Here is a 14,956-nt window from a genome sequence, read left to right on the forward strand (position 1 = left end):
CCATTATACTGGAGAGAAGGCAGACATCTCTCCAACTGATCACTCTGCAACTCACACCAAAAGAAAATGGATAAACAGCACTGCTGGCCAGGGGAAAAATATGCATTTTTGATTTTGGAGTGAACTGAGCCTTTAAAGATATCGACCTCTCTTTTTGTCAGAATTATTTACATAAATAAAAACTGTTTTATAAAAAAGAAAAACGTGTACATTAACTGATTTTATTATAGAAATTAATGGGACCTTGACTATGCATGCATCTTTTTTTTTTTTTTTAACACATTAAGAAATTTCAAAACAACTGACCACTAATACTTTTCAACAGCCATTCAGTATGATTTCTTATTCATATTAACTCAGTAAATTCTGATCTTTTTGTGATAAACTACCAATATAATTATTCTGTTCCATTATTTTTACATTCTTTTTTTGTACCTGAAATAAAAATGTCCCAAACTTAACAGAACAGTACAGTGTGACAGTGTTATCTAAACTGATGCTGACACAAAACACCAAGAATAATGTGTAGTAGCCTATTGCAGGATTATCTAAATATTCAATTAATGATTTAAAAAAAACTTTAATGAGGGTGAACAAAGTGAACTTAATACAAGTTCTGAGCGAATGCTAAAACTTTGTTTAACTTTTTGCCCGTCATGACTAAATTGCGGGACTAGACCCTGGCAGCTATGATGCAACTTAGAGGCGTAATTGAGGAGTTCATTTGCAGAAACAGACAGACACCACACTTCTGATATTCTCCTGAGTACTACGGCCACACAATATGGTTAAAAAAAAAAATGATTGGAACTGCAATATACCATATGATCATATTAGCATTACAAATTTCATTATTACTAAAAAAAAATATTAAAATCATGATGATGCAACATTTGTTGGGGTGTGTATCAAACAAACATTTTTCTTTCATCTTAAGAACAAAGACCAGGCCATCTATGCAGCTCTACAATACTTCATTATAATTCTGTTTTTTTTTTTACACATTTAACCTTTTTCAAAAAAAAAAAAATTGGTTCTGCAATTTGGATATTGTCATATTGCGATTTCAATTCAATTGCAGTCAGCTGTGGAGCCCTCTGAGTACACATAAAAAAAACAAGAGCAAGAGAACAAGATATGCCATTTAAACAACAATGCACCTGTTTGATTGAAAAAAACAAAAACAAAAACAAAAAAGAAATAAACAAGACAACAAAACTCAGATATCTGTTTGGTTATATCTCATAACCCTCAAAATCTCAAAATGTGTGTAGCCAGACTGTTGACCACTGCCCACTTTAAATTAGTCACAAATACAGAGTTCAGTCTAAAGAGAGAAGCTGCAACTTGCCTTGTGAGATCACCGACTCAGTGCGAGCTATGAAGAGCAGGAAGAGGAACCACATCATCATCACAGCTCATGACTGGAGACTGAGGCAGATGAACGATCAGCTCAGCTTTATATTGGCAAGGACGTGCCCACCAAACAACATGCAGATGAGCTGTTACATGCATTATTAAGCATCACAAGACTCACTAATATTGTCTCACAATGAGAAAAAAATTGACAAAACCGACAGACAAGCTCATGAAAGAAATGAGTCCAAACATAACTCGTAAAATAAATTTGCATCTTTTGTGTCCAAATGATCCTTAACGGACATACACGTACCAGAGTGGATTCATGACTAAATCAGTGGGTGAAGGAAGAAAAACAACATCTTATGTAACGCTCACATACTAATACTTGTTTGAAGTAAATATGTCAAATTCACTATGATCATGAATGGGACATCAGTGGAGATACTACAGCTAGATTCATTTTTAAACCCTAACAAGTCATGATCTATCTTTAAATTAAAAATGATGAAAGATTCAAAACTTCAGTTTAGTTTTTACTCTACACTTAAAATAAATGTAACTCTGTTGCAGAAAAACTTTTAACTCCAATTTAAAATGTGATCCAGTATTATTTGAACAGACTCAACCCAACTGAGTTTTATGATGCGTCTCTTCTTTCTCTCACTCCAGTTGACCCATGAAAACAGTCTGCCAGTTGCTGCCAGTCTGTTTTCATCACTGTACTTATGTCCATTCTTTAATCTTCTATATGGCTATACTGCTGCGATAATTCAGGAGACAAGTTTCTCTCAAAGAAGGAGAAATTAGAGCTGCTGCGCCATCAACAGCAGGCTAACTAGGCCAGCTAACTTTTTAACAAACTAGAAATAATTTTAGCATACTAGGAAATATTGCAATGTTTTAACTTTTTTGTTGTTTTTGTAACATTTTATCAACTTTTTAGCATACAAGAAAATGTAATGTTTTGTTAATTTGTTTTAGCTAGCTAGCAAACTGTGTAACATTTAACTTTTTAGCTAGCTAGTATGGCTGCCTACTAATGATTATTTTAATAGTCAATTGGTTGACTATTTTCTTAAGTCATCGATTAATATACAATTAATACCTTAAAAATGTAAGAACATGGTGAAAAATGTTGATCAGCATTTCCCAGAGCCAAATATGATGTTCTTAAATTTCCTTTTATGTCCACAACCCAAAGATATTAAGTTTGCTGTCATACAGAAGTAAAGAAACCAGAAAATATTTACATTTAAGAAGCTGGAATCACAGAAATTTGACATTATTTTTCTTAAGAAATTACGCATACTATCAATCTATTACGAAAATAGATGGTGATTAATTTAATATTGATTAATCGATTACTCATCGCAGCTCTATTGAATAGCAAACAATGTAATGCTTTGTTAACTTTTTAGCTAGCTAACAACAGTTTTCCCTCTCTTAAATACAAGCTCCCACCAGTACTCAAATGTATCATTTATTTTAATTTGAATAAGCAAGCATCATCTTTATTATGTTCATGTTTACATCAATATACATGGATTCACTAACGTGAGATTAGTTTTTAAATTATGCAAAAGTTTTGCTACAGTCAAACTCATCTCAGTTGAAATTAATATTTGTTGGTGCAACAGAGTCTAAGTGCAACAAGTGAAACAAACCTGTGTTGTGCAAGAGCAGTGACTGTGGAAAGTTTCTTAGACACACTACAGATTTCATGAGATTATTTAATGATGGCTGTAGATAAACTGTGAGGGGCGGGTTAAAGTTTAAATCCTGATGCGTGTTATACATTTTCAAAACTGTTCATGCTGTGTTTTTGTCTTCTAACAGAGACTGAATATAAACATGTTTTTTTTTATTATTATGAACATGTTATTCTTTGCAATGCAACAGCAAATTTAATTAACACCCATTACATAATTCATATCCAATCTATTTATATTCTCCTTTTAACTATGGAAAAGTATTCGGGCCAGGAATAAGGGGAAAACATGACAGGAGGAAGCTTTTTTTCCTTTTCTAATTTCAGGATAAAGTTGAATTGTTAAGAATTAAGATGAAATATTTGGTATTTAAACCTTTGTCTTCTTGACATTTACAACTACATTTTTTCTAAACTTTTAATTTAATTTGCAAAATGGGAAAAAAGAAGGGAATCTTCCACCTTTGACTTAGTTTTCAATATTTTGACCTTGTTATTGATCCAAACAATATATATATTCTTGTAATTTTTTTATTTTCCTCATTCCAGGTCCTAATACTCTTTTTTAAAGAACAATACATCTATAGCCCAATAAATAAAACATTTCGAATTTTCTACTTTAATTTCAACATTAAAATTAGACTTTATTCTTATTCTGGTATTTCAACTTTATTCTCAATATTTCCACTGTATTGTCAATATTTCAACCTGTTGTCTACATTTGGACTTTTTCTTGATATGCAAAATTTTAAAAATGTATTCACTGTATTTATTTTATTTCCTTATGCCAAGCTCTAATACTTCTCTGTAAAGCACAATACATTTAAACCTTATATGTATTCCATTTTTTAAAGGTTGCATCTGATTAAAATGTCTTTGCTTACAAGAAGACCACAACTATCTCTTTCACACGGCAACAAAAAAGGATGTTAATTCTCTGAAGACTGGGAGAATCACATTTACTATTTTCACTAAAATTAGCAATAGTAAGTTAATAACTGTCAATGCTTGATCTAAAACTATCATTTAAATTAAAAGCAATTGTAATTACTAAATGTAATTAATGACCTACAGCTGTAAAAATATAGTGTAAATATTCCAAAACTACAAACAGATTTAAACAAGTTCAAAAAACTTTTTTCTTATTATTGAGATCTTAATCACTGTCTTTACACATGCAGACAAAATATCTTATAGTCATCCTAAATTGATGCCAGTATCAGTAAGAGAAAAAGTTCAATTACTGAAAATATGAGCCACTTCCACTAATCCTGCCGTCTGATGTGTTAGATAACAAGTCTGTAATACACACGGAGCAAGACACTCTGCAGTCATCATCACAGAAATGTCAAGCTATTAATATTCTTAGAAAGGTAAAAGCTAACTATTATCAAAAGCATCTAGAAACTATGGAAAGTTTGAACAGCATCAGAAGAAATGTCTGACTTCCTCGACAAAGAGACATTTTAAAAAAGACTTTGAATGACATGAAGGTAATTACGTTGAATGAGCATTTTTTTTATTTTTTCTTACTTTTTTTCCCCCACAAATAACTCAGATTTAACTCATAATTGATATTTTCTGCATTCATTCAGCCATGACACACTTGTGTGGGCATGTTTAAGGATTTTTTTTTTTTTAATTTAATCCAAAAATCATGGTAACACTCAATATAAAATGACCATCATTAATAAATTATCAATTGATAATAATGAAATAATTAAACCTTACTTAAGAGTTATTTTTTTATTTAAAAAAAAATAAATGTTTATATATGCTTAATCAAACACTTATTAAGAAACTAACTTCTTATAAACATCAGACAAAACTTTATAATAATAGTAATGACAATAATAATAATAAAAATACTAAAATAATGTTTTCAGACAATACGTTCTCAAACAAAAAAAACAGTTTTGCATGTGCAGTGCTCTGCAGTCACGTTAGCAAGAATAAATATGCAATGTCCAGGTAGACTGGCACAAAAACCTAGAAAATATTGTGTTTTGTGTTTAAACAGTGTGTTACATGTTGTATGTTACACTAGTTCATGCATATGTGACACAAGCTAGGATAATGTAACGTAATGCGAATAATACCTACGTAGGCCTACTTATGTAACTTAAATACATAGATACATATGTACATATGTCAGGTATTATGATCAGCTGTTGTAGAGCTGCAACGATTAATTGAAAAATCAATTTTTAAATTCATTGCCAACAATTCAGATAATCATTTAATCAGTGTGAGTAATTTTCTAAGAAAAAAGTCAAAATTTGCTGATTACAGCTTCTTAAATGTGAATATTTTCTGGTTTCTGATAGGGATGTTCCTGTCAATTAAACACAATATTTAATAAAATAATAAAATATTGATCAATAGTTTAACCAACTCGTATTTCTGCTGCCAATTAGCGAGAGTGGTGACGTGACATCGTGAAGCCGACTAATCGCGCACATCCCTTGTTTCTGAGGACACCATCCTGGGCATATCATTTTCTGACATTTTATGGACCAAACAACTAAGTGATTAATCAAGAAAATGATCAACAGATTAATTGATAATGAAACCAATCATCACAGGGAAAACATCTATGATCCAAACGTGAAGCACACGCACGCCTGCACATTTTTTTTAAGTGACAGGACTGTGACAAGATTATTAATTGAGAAAAAAATAGATTAATGATAGATTAATCGATAATGAAAACAATAATAAGCCTGAATGGCACTTTAAGAGTTGCATCTGATTAGGGATGCAACTCTTTAATAGCCATTCAGGCTTATTATTAAGGTGTTGCAAATATGTGGTCCATCTATCTATTTAATGATTTCTTAAAGGTTTACAGATCATGTGGTAATTATTAGCAAACAACTAATATAGGGCTGAATGATTTTGAAAAATGATCTAATTGATCTAATTGACCGATATTGACATTGCGATATGATTTACATTATTGGAAGGAATGCTAATTTTTACATCATTGTTCTAACAAATGCTGTTCTTGCTGCAATTTCAAAATTGCAGTAGGCCATTTTGCAATTTCGATTAACTGTTCAGCCCTAATGTAATATATAAAACGTTAGAATGTGTGCAACAATAAACTGTCGTAAATAAACTATATTGCCATCAATTAAACTGCACACAGTAATGACAACATAAGATCAATCTGTTTATGCTGAAATCAATTTTATTATTACTAATATATGTTGAATTAACTATCAATTTACCATTTATTAATGATTATCGTAAAGTGTTACCCAATCATTACCGTGAAACAACAAAACATGATTCCAGCTCCCCTGAAAACAATATTAAACTTAAACGGCAATTAGATGATCAACAGCCTTTTTATTTAAAACGTTAACTCTATTAATTGATGAATTAATCAATTTGAAAGCATCATATAGTCCCCTGCCTGTATGAGAATAACAAAATTAAGGGAAGGGGTTTAGCACTGCGCTGCATGTGTTGTTATTAACATTATGTCTCCAGCAGTGAGGAGCAGCCTCTCTGCTGCACCATCAGCTCGGGGAAAAGCCATCGCTGTGCAGGATGCAGAGCAGCCGCAGGTCTTTAGTGGTGAAACAGACTGAACACAGAGTGATTTTCTTCATCACAGACTTGGTTGAAGTTGTTTAATGCTGTAAGGTGCATCACTCTGCCATTCTCGTATGTTACATTTGATTGTTTCTCTGCTTGGTTAATGTGAAGAGTAAAAAGTATTCTTAATATGCTTTACACGTTTGTCTTGCAAACACAATTATTTAGACAAGAAATCAAAACATGATTGTAACCACTGCCTTTTGAGAAGATGAAATACATCTCTGCTTTACAAGATAACTTGTAACTTCGTCTGTGCTGCAGACTGTCCGAGTGCTGAGTTTCTTTGCTTGGTCATCATCACATTATTAACTCTCCACATCCACATCGTGATGCATTTAAGAATCAAGTACTCCCCCATGCCTATAGTTGTCACAGCCAGCAAATAGCAAAGTTTAGAGAAATTTGTGTAGCAGAAAATCAGGTTTCTCCTCTAACCTCTCCAGTCAATCATCTCAGATTTATCTCTGGAAGGGGCCCGGCCAATGACTGTAAATAAAGATGGACAATACTTTTCCACTTTCTCCTACAATACAAAACTGATACCAAAATATCTTAGACATGAACGCTGCGGTCTTGTGCTGGTGTCATCAACTGGAGCTAGAGTGTACGCAGTGGTGACCGCCATTGGAGTTGTGGTATGGAGTTCCTGCCTGTAGTCACAACTATTAATGTTATATGTCATAAATGATAATATTTCACCAACAGGGGCCACTTTTCTTTAGAATGAGTACTCATAGGTTTGATATTTTAAGTACATTTTGCTGACAGCTTCACTGGTAACTGATCATGAAAATGATCTTTTCTATAAGTTCAAGTTTTATTAGAAATGCATTCATGTTTTTATGACAAAATACTTTAGTTTCAGCCATAAAACAAACTTTCTCACCATATTAACATAATGGTGATTTCATGTGCCAACATGACATCAGATTTGACATGTGAATGCTGCCTGGGTGTGGACTGTGGTTGCAGGTGCAAACTGAAGAGCTGTGCTGAGCTGTGGCTTTGTGGCTTCAGACTTTCCAGAGCTGTAACACACCAGTAAGCAAAAATCAACCACACTTTGCTATAGCATGCAAAATACAAATAAGAAAGAAAATACTCTTAAGTGCCCTTTACTTAGTTGCCAAATTGCACTTTGAGTCAGTGCTTTCCAGCAGCTAACCTCCAACTGCTGTTGGTGACAGTAAACAGCAGTAAAATAGTGTTTTACTAGAAAACTTAGAGCTAAAAGTTTTGCAAGATTTATGTGGCAAGATGGAAAACTTACCCTCGGCTCAGTGGCTCCTATTTAATAGAGAACAGATGCTTCAAACAGCGTATTTTAGCTTTTTATTTTCAGGTGCACATTTCTAAGTGGTTGAGGATGTATTCAGATCATTAACTCAAGTAAAGGTTGTACTGTAAAATATTATCAGTAAAGTAGTGCATTGATTTTTTTCTAAAACTCAAAGATTCAAGTTATCTAAAGAAGAAAACCAATTTAGCTCAACTAAAGATTGTAGCTTGGTAATTTTTTACTTTTTTTACTTTGTTTAAAAACTTGAAAGTTTAAGGTTTGAGCTGGACTTAAAACTCAAAAATTTCTTACAGTAAGTTGCCTTAAAATTTTGAGATGTCTCAACTTTTTTTTTTTCTTACAGTATCAAACTGCAATATCGCCTATTTCACATTTATATGCTGTATATATACACACATTTAAAATGTGGTTTATAACAAAGAAAAATGTGGTTGTAGGCAAATAAATAACTCCTCCTGTGTGCAGTCATAAGTGGAAGCTGCTGTGTGAACAGATAATAATTGACAATAAAGCACAGTGGTTCTCAAATTTTGTCTTGCATGCCCAGCTTCAGAAGCTGAAAAACCTTCACACCTCACAATCTTTTTTTTAATCAATGATAAGGGACGGATCTAACAAAAAAAATATCCTTGCTGAATTTTAGTGAAATAAAGGTCAGCAATATTAGCATCAGAAAATGTTTGTTAATTTTACTCCATAAATCATATTAATTCAAACAGATTTAACCATTTTCCATCTGGTCATCCATATCCCACCTGCAGTGGCTTTATGCCCCACAGTTTGAGAACCACTGACTTCAGAGAAGAACTTACAAATACTGTAAATTAATAAACAATAAAAATACATTACATATCTGTATACACCTACACATTGCAGTGTGTTTATTAAATTATAAAATTTCATAAATGTTTATAGCTTTTTAAAGCTCAATACATGAGACAAAAGTAAAGTGTTTATCTGAAATGTAGAATGTAGTGAAGTATATTATATATACAGTATGTCACAAAAGTGAGTACACCCCTCACGTTTCAGCAACCATTTTATTATATCTTCTCATAGGACAATACTATAGAAATGAAACTTGGATATACTTTAGAGTAGTAACTGTATAGCCTGTATGGCAGTATAGATTTTCTATTCACTGAAAATAACTCAACACACAGCCATTATTGTCTAAACAGCTGGTAACACAAGTAAGTACACCTCACAGTGAACATGTCCAAATTGTGCCCAAAGTGTCTATACTTTCTGTGAGCACCACTGTTATCTCACACTGCCTTAACCCTCTTGGGCATGGAGTTCACAGGTTGCCACTGGAATCCTCTTCCACTCCCCCATGATGACATCACAGAGCTGGTGGATGTTAGACACGTTGTGCTCCTCCTCCGTCCGTTTGAAGATGCCCCACAGGTGCTCAGTTGGGTTCAGGTCTGGAGACATGCTTGGCCAGTCCATCACCTTCACCTTCAGCTTCTTCAGCAAGACAGTTGTCATCTTGGAGGTGTGTTAGTCGTTATCATGTTGGAAAACTGCCATGCGGCCGAGTTTCCGAAGGGAGGGGATCATGCTCTGCTTCAGAATGTCACAGTACATGTTGGAATTCATGTTTCCCTCAATGAACCACAGCTCCCCAGTGCCGGCAGCACTCATGCAGCCCCAGACCATGATGCTACCACCACCATGCTCGACTGTAGGCAAGACACAATAATCTTGGTACTCCTCACCAGGGCGCCGCCACACATGCTGGACACCATCTGAGCCAAACATGTTTATCTTAGTCTCATCAGACCACAGGACATGGTTGCAGTAATTCATGCTCTTGGATTGCTTGTCTTCAGCAAACTGTTTGAGGGCTTTCTTGTGAGCCAGCTTCAGAAGAGCTTCAGAAGAGCATTCGTGCAGCACTGATGCATCTGTTTTTTGAAGCCAACTTCTGGATATGACGCAGAGCACAAGGACTCAACTTCTTTGGTCGACCCTGGCGAGGCCTGTTCAGAGTGGAACCTGTCTTGAAAAAATGCTGTATGACCTTGGCCACCGTGCTGCAGCTCAATTTCAGGGTGTTACCAGTCTTCTTATAGCCTAGGCCATCTTCATGGAGAGCAACAATTCTATGTCTCACATCCTCAGAGAGTTCTTTGCCATGAGGTGCCACGTTGAACATCCAGTAGCCAATATGAGAAGTGTACCCAAAGCACCAACTTTAACAGCTCTTATCCATGACACACAAATTTGTGTGGTCCAGTCAAGCAGGCAAAAACATGAACATGATGAATAGGGCATGTGGCTTTGCATGTTTGAATGACATGTACAGGTATCACTAAGGGAGTACTCATTTGTGTTGCCAGCTATTTAGACAATAATGGCTGCGTGTTGAGTTATTTTCAGTGGATAGAAAATCTATACTGCTATACAAGCTGTACACTGACTACTCTAAAGTATATCCAAGCCTTCATTTCACTTTAGTATTGTCCCATGAGAAGATATAATAAAATGGTTGCTGAAATGCTTTTGTGACACACTGTATATAAAATTGATGTAACTGTATAGCAATTATTGATGTTATTAATTAATTTTATACATTTTGAATGATAGCTGATGGTTTTGGTTTGGTTTTCAAAATTGTGCTCCTTTCTATAATTGCTTTGACAATGAATTATAATGATTGTGTAATTCTGGCTATGCAGACTTTTTATTTTCTTATGAAACTCAAAGCAAAAAAAATTAAGGTCGAGTTGGTCAGTACAGCACAGGATTAGCATAAATTACTTATATATACAAAACACTGGATGCATAACTCAAGCTATATTGATGGTATCAAAATGCTGTAGTTTTTAGGCTTATCTACACCACACAAAATAAATTATTTATATATTTGTGTGCGTGTGTGTGTATGCTGTGGAAAATGTATGTAGGTGGATTGTGCCCCTTTTTCATTCCTGTCAGACTGACTCAGGTACAATAACATACTGCCTTAAAAGTTATAGTATTAAAGTAGCTCTAATAAGCAGGAACAAGCTCCTTATCAACTATTACTTTAATGCAGCCTAAATTAACAAATGTCTTTTTAAGATAGACATGTATCATAACTTTTCTTATTTGGATAATGGATAATTTCTCACCACCAAACATTCTAATATTACAGCAGAACATTGTGAAAGTTTGATCTCACAGCGATGTGTATGACTAATGCAGAGGAGTTTTGACCACGTTTTTCACACTTATCAGTGAGGCGATCAGAGATTAAGTGTAACTGACTCCACCATCAGTTTGCAAACGTAGCTAGCTGAGCAGAAATAAAGCCACAAACCTCTGGGTTGTGTATTTGAAACCAAATCTTCCATCTAGACAGGAAACAGTGATCTCACGCTTGCTTCTGCCTCAAATGTACAGGAAACATGAAAGTGTTGACTCCTAACTGCATTTATTAGAGTTTATTTGAAGAAAAAATAGCTGCATACATTCATCTAGGCCCATAGTGTTTTACTGACACAGGAAATCCGTGAATTATTATTTAATGTTATCTATGTTCATCAAACTAAATAAAGAGTAAAAGGGCACCGTCAACAGCAGCCATCCCTGTTCTTGGGGTATCAACATTACAGAACACCGTGACATCCCACGAGACAGCGTGACATTTACACTGCCATAGCATACCATCACATACTGCAGCAGGACAAAATGTCTCTGTGGAAATTCAGTGCACACACCAAGAGACCACTTTCAGTGGGTTTTCAACAGAGAGAGTTAAAACAAGAGCCAGTCCTGACTGACTTTATCCATTTGTGTTACTTTCTCAAAGTTCAGAATTTAGTGGAATCAACTCATCTTTTCTCAGTACCTTAACATAAATATAACATTTTCTATCCAAGTTAATTAAAGGAGAAATCTGTAACATATTTACTATAATAACGCATAAAATGACAATAAAATGTCATCACAGATCAAGGAAACATGGTAAGTTGAAATACTCACTTCTCTGATATGAACACTGTAGCCGCAGTGTCCTCTGAAATTTATATTCTGGGTTATTTAGAGTTCAAAATAATGCCGAATTGTTTTCAGGATAAAAGGCTAAATTGTAAATAACTGTCAACAGTCAAAGACTCATCGTCATATTAGGGCTGGGCGGTATGACAATATTTCCATATCACTTTTTAAAAAAAAATCATATCCTTTTCACGGTATTTGATGGTAATTTTTTTTTTCATGCAAGTGTGTTCTTACCCACATTTTCTTCTAATGAGAAAAGAATTACTGCAGTTGATTGGCTTTAAATCCCACGCTAGTCAGCACCAGAAATACTAGTCATTTAAAATATTTATCAATCTTTCATTCATGCACAATGTCAGTTATCTGTTGCCTCTAAGATTTTATGCAGCCGCACGCCACTAGTCGGGGTTGCAGCACTGTCAGACGGCAGCCCCTCTCACCAAGCGCGTATGAACCGATCGCCCTGGCAAATACGGATGTTTATATCAGCAAAGTTGGACAGATGAATGTAGACTGACAGAATAAGCTGATATATATTAGGGCTGGGCAATATATCGATATAAAAATTATATTGATATATTTTTAAATGTGATATGGAATTAGACTATATTGTATATATCGATATAGTTCAAATTTGCGCTGTGATCCTTGCTCTGCTGCGCCGATGACCTGGAGCTCTCTGCACTGCTCCGCGTGCCCCCGCCCCCGCCCCTGCCCCTCCTCTTTCGTACACAGAGGAGGGACGGGCAGGGAGATACACTCCGGCACTCTTCAACAAGCATGGAGGAAGCAACAACGGCTGCAGGGCGCACGGAGGAGGAATTGGTTAGTAAACGAAAAAGCAGTGGCTCAGTAATTTGGAGATGGTTCGGTTTTAAAGTATCAGATGACCAACAAAATCACGTTATATGTAGGGAGTGTGGTAAACAAGTTACAGCCAGGGGTGGAAGCACTACAAATCTTTTTCACCACCTAAAACAGTGGCACAAACTGCAGTACGAAGAGTGTGTGAAGCTGCGCGCTGCAGAAGCCCCAGGCGCAAGCCATCCACAACCCCAAAAAGCTCCAGCCCCGAAACAAAGCCCACTGCAAGCCTCATTTTCCAGCAGTGTGCCTTATGAAAAGAAAAGTGACAAGTGGTGTACTACAACGAAAGTGGTGTCCTATCACATTGCTAAAGATATGGTCCCTGTTGCAACTGTGGAACAAGTCGGATTCAAAAAGCTACTGAAAACTATGGACCCGAGATATGAGCTTCCCAGTCGCAACTACTTTGCACAAGAAGCACTGCGACAAATGTACACTGAAGTCAGGCAGAGCCTTGCTGACCAGCTTGCTAACGTGACCCATTTTACGTTGACCAGCAACATGTGGTCAAGCAGGACGTGTGAGCCGTACATGAGCGTGACAGTTCACTTCATTCAAGACTGGGAGCTGAAAACAGCATGTCTCCAAACAAGTTATTTCCCCCAGGATCACACCGGTGAGCATATAGCTGAGGCCCTGCAGGACGCAATTGCAAGCTGGAAACTCAGAGAAAAGCATCTGGTTGCTATAACAACCGACAACGGGAGCAACATCGTTAAAGCGATTGAGCTGAACGAGTGGCCGAGGATGCAGTGCTTCGGTCACAGACTACACTTGGCTATTGGTGAGTGCAGTGTTGTAAGGAGTATTCAGATATTTTACCTTAAACAAAAACATATTAAAATGTTAGTTTTTCCTTATTTTCCTTTGTGTGTCTCTCTGCAACTTTGTTTTTTTCATGAACCAGGTGAAGAAACCTGTTTAATATTTATTCATTTGATTTTTCCACTGTTCACTGAAATAGCCGGTTTCAATAAAACAACTTGTTACATGTCATATTTAGCTTTGACGTTGACTGAACATTTGCTCTCACTTTGCGGAAAAATTATTGGGATATTTATCGTATATCGATATTCAGCCTAAATATATCGGGATATGACTTTTGGTCCATATCGCCCAGCCCTAATATATATTCACTCAACTGGAGAAACATGTGACCACATTAAGCACATACACAGACATAAACCTGCAAGCGGAGCTGCTGCTGCTGCTGCTAGCACTGCTAACGTTAGCCACACTGTGTGTCAGGCTGGCAGCTAACGTTAGCTCTGGGTCCCTCACTGTGACCCTCTTCAGTCTGAAAAGGTGAAGCGTTTAGTGAGTTTTTTCAGCAGCATTTAAAGTATGATTTGGTGATGGTAGACTGTGACTAATGGCTTGAAATGGTTCTTAATACACACAGTATTTTTTTGGACATTGTTTAACATAGATGAATAAATTCTGCTAAATTTTAACTGCTTTCTGAGTGTTTTCTTAGTGTTAGACTACTTGACTAGTCTAAATTAAATTTTGCATTTAATTGACAGGGAAATTAGTTGCCAGGAACATCCCTAGTGCACACGCCCAAGCAAGCACGCCTGTGGTGTTGGTGTGCAGCAGTGAAATGGGTCCCAGCTGAAACACTTTCCCACTGCGCATGTTCCGGACGTTGTTTGGGCTATTCACCAGTATGGCGGTATATGAAAAATTCATATCATAATGAAAATAAAGACCGGTTTTTGGTACAAACCGGTATACCGCACAGGCCTTCGTCACGTTATTATCAAATTACGATTTTGCACATGTCTTGCGCTCCTGCAGAGCTTCCTCAAGTCTGGGAAGGAAGAGGCAGGGGGGGAAGCAACATGAATCAACCATAGATCATACACTAAATATAACTTCTACCTATTTAATATACAGTCTATGGCTCCAACTCGCTATTGGGACTGTTGTACTGATTTTTTGTAAACCCAATTGCTAGATATTGCTCCTTTAAACTAACATTTTCGTATTTATTTTCAGAAAACATTACTTTTTTTAATTTGACATTTGTTGACTATAAATGATGACTTGAATGAATGTACTGTACAGTGTTCAATCAACTCATTAAATTAAGTTTCTAAAGAAACATGATCAAA

This window comes from Lutjanus erythropterus, chromosome 6 (genome assembly GCF_056507025.1).
Source record: "Lutjanus erythropterus isolate fLutEry1 chromosome 6, fLutEry1.hap2, whole genome shotgun sequence".
NCBI classification, from domain to species: Eukaryota; Metazoa; Chordata; class Actinopteri; order Lutjaniformes; family Lutjanidae; genus Lutjanus; species Lutjanus erythropterus.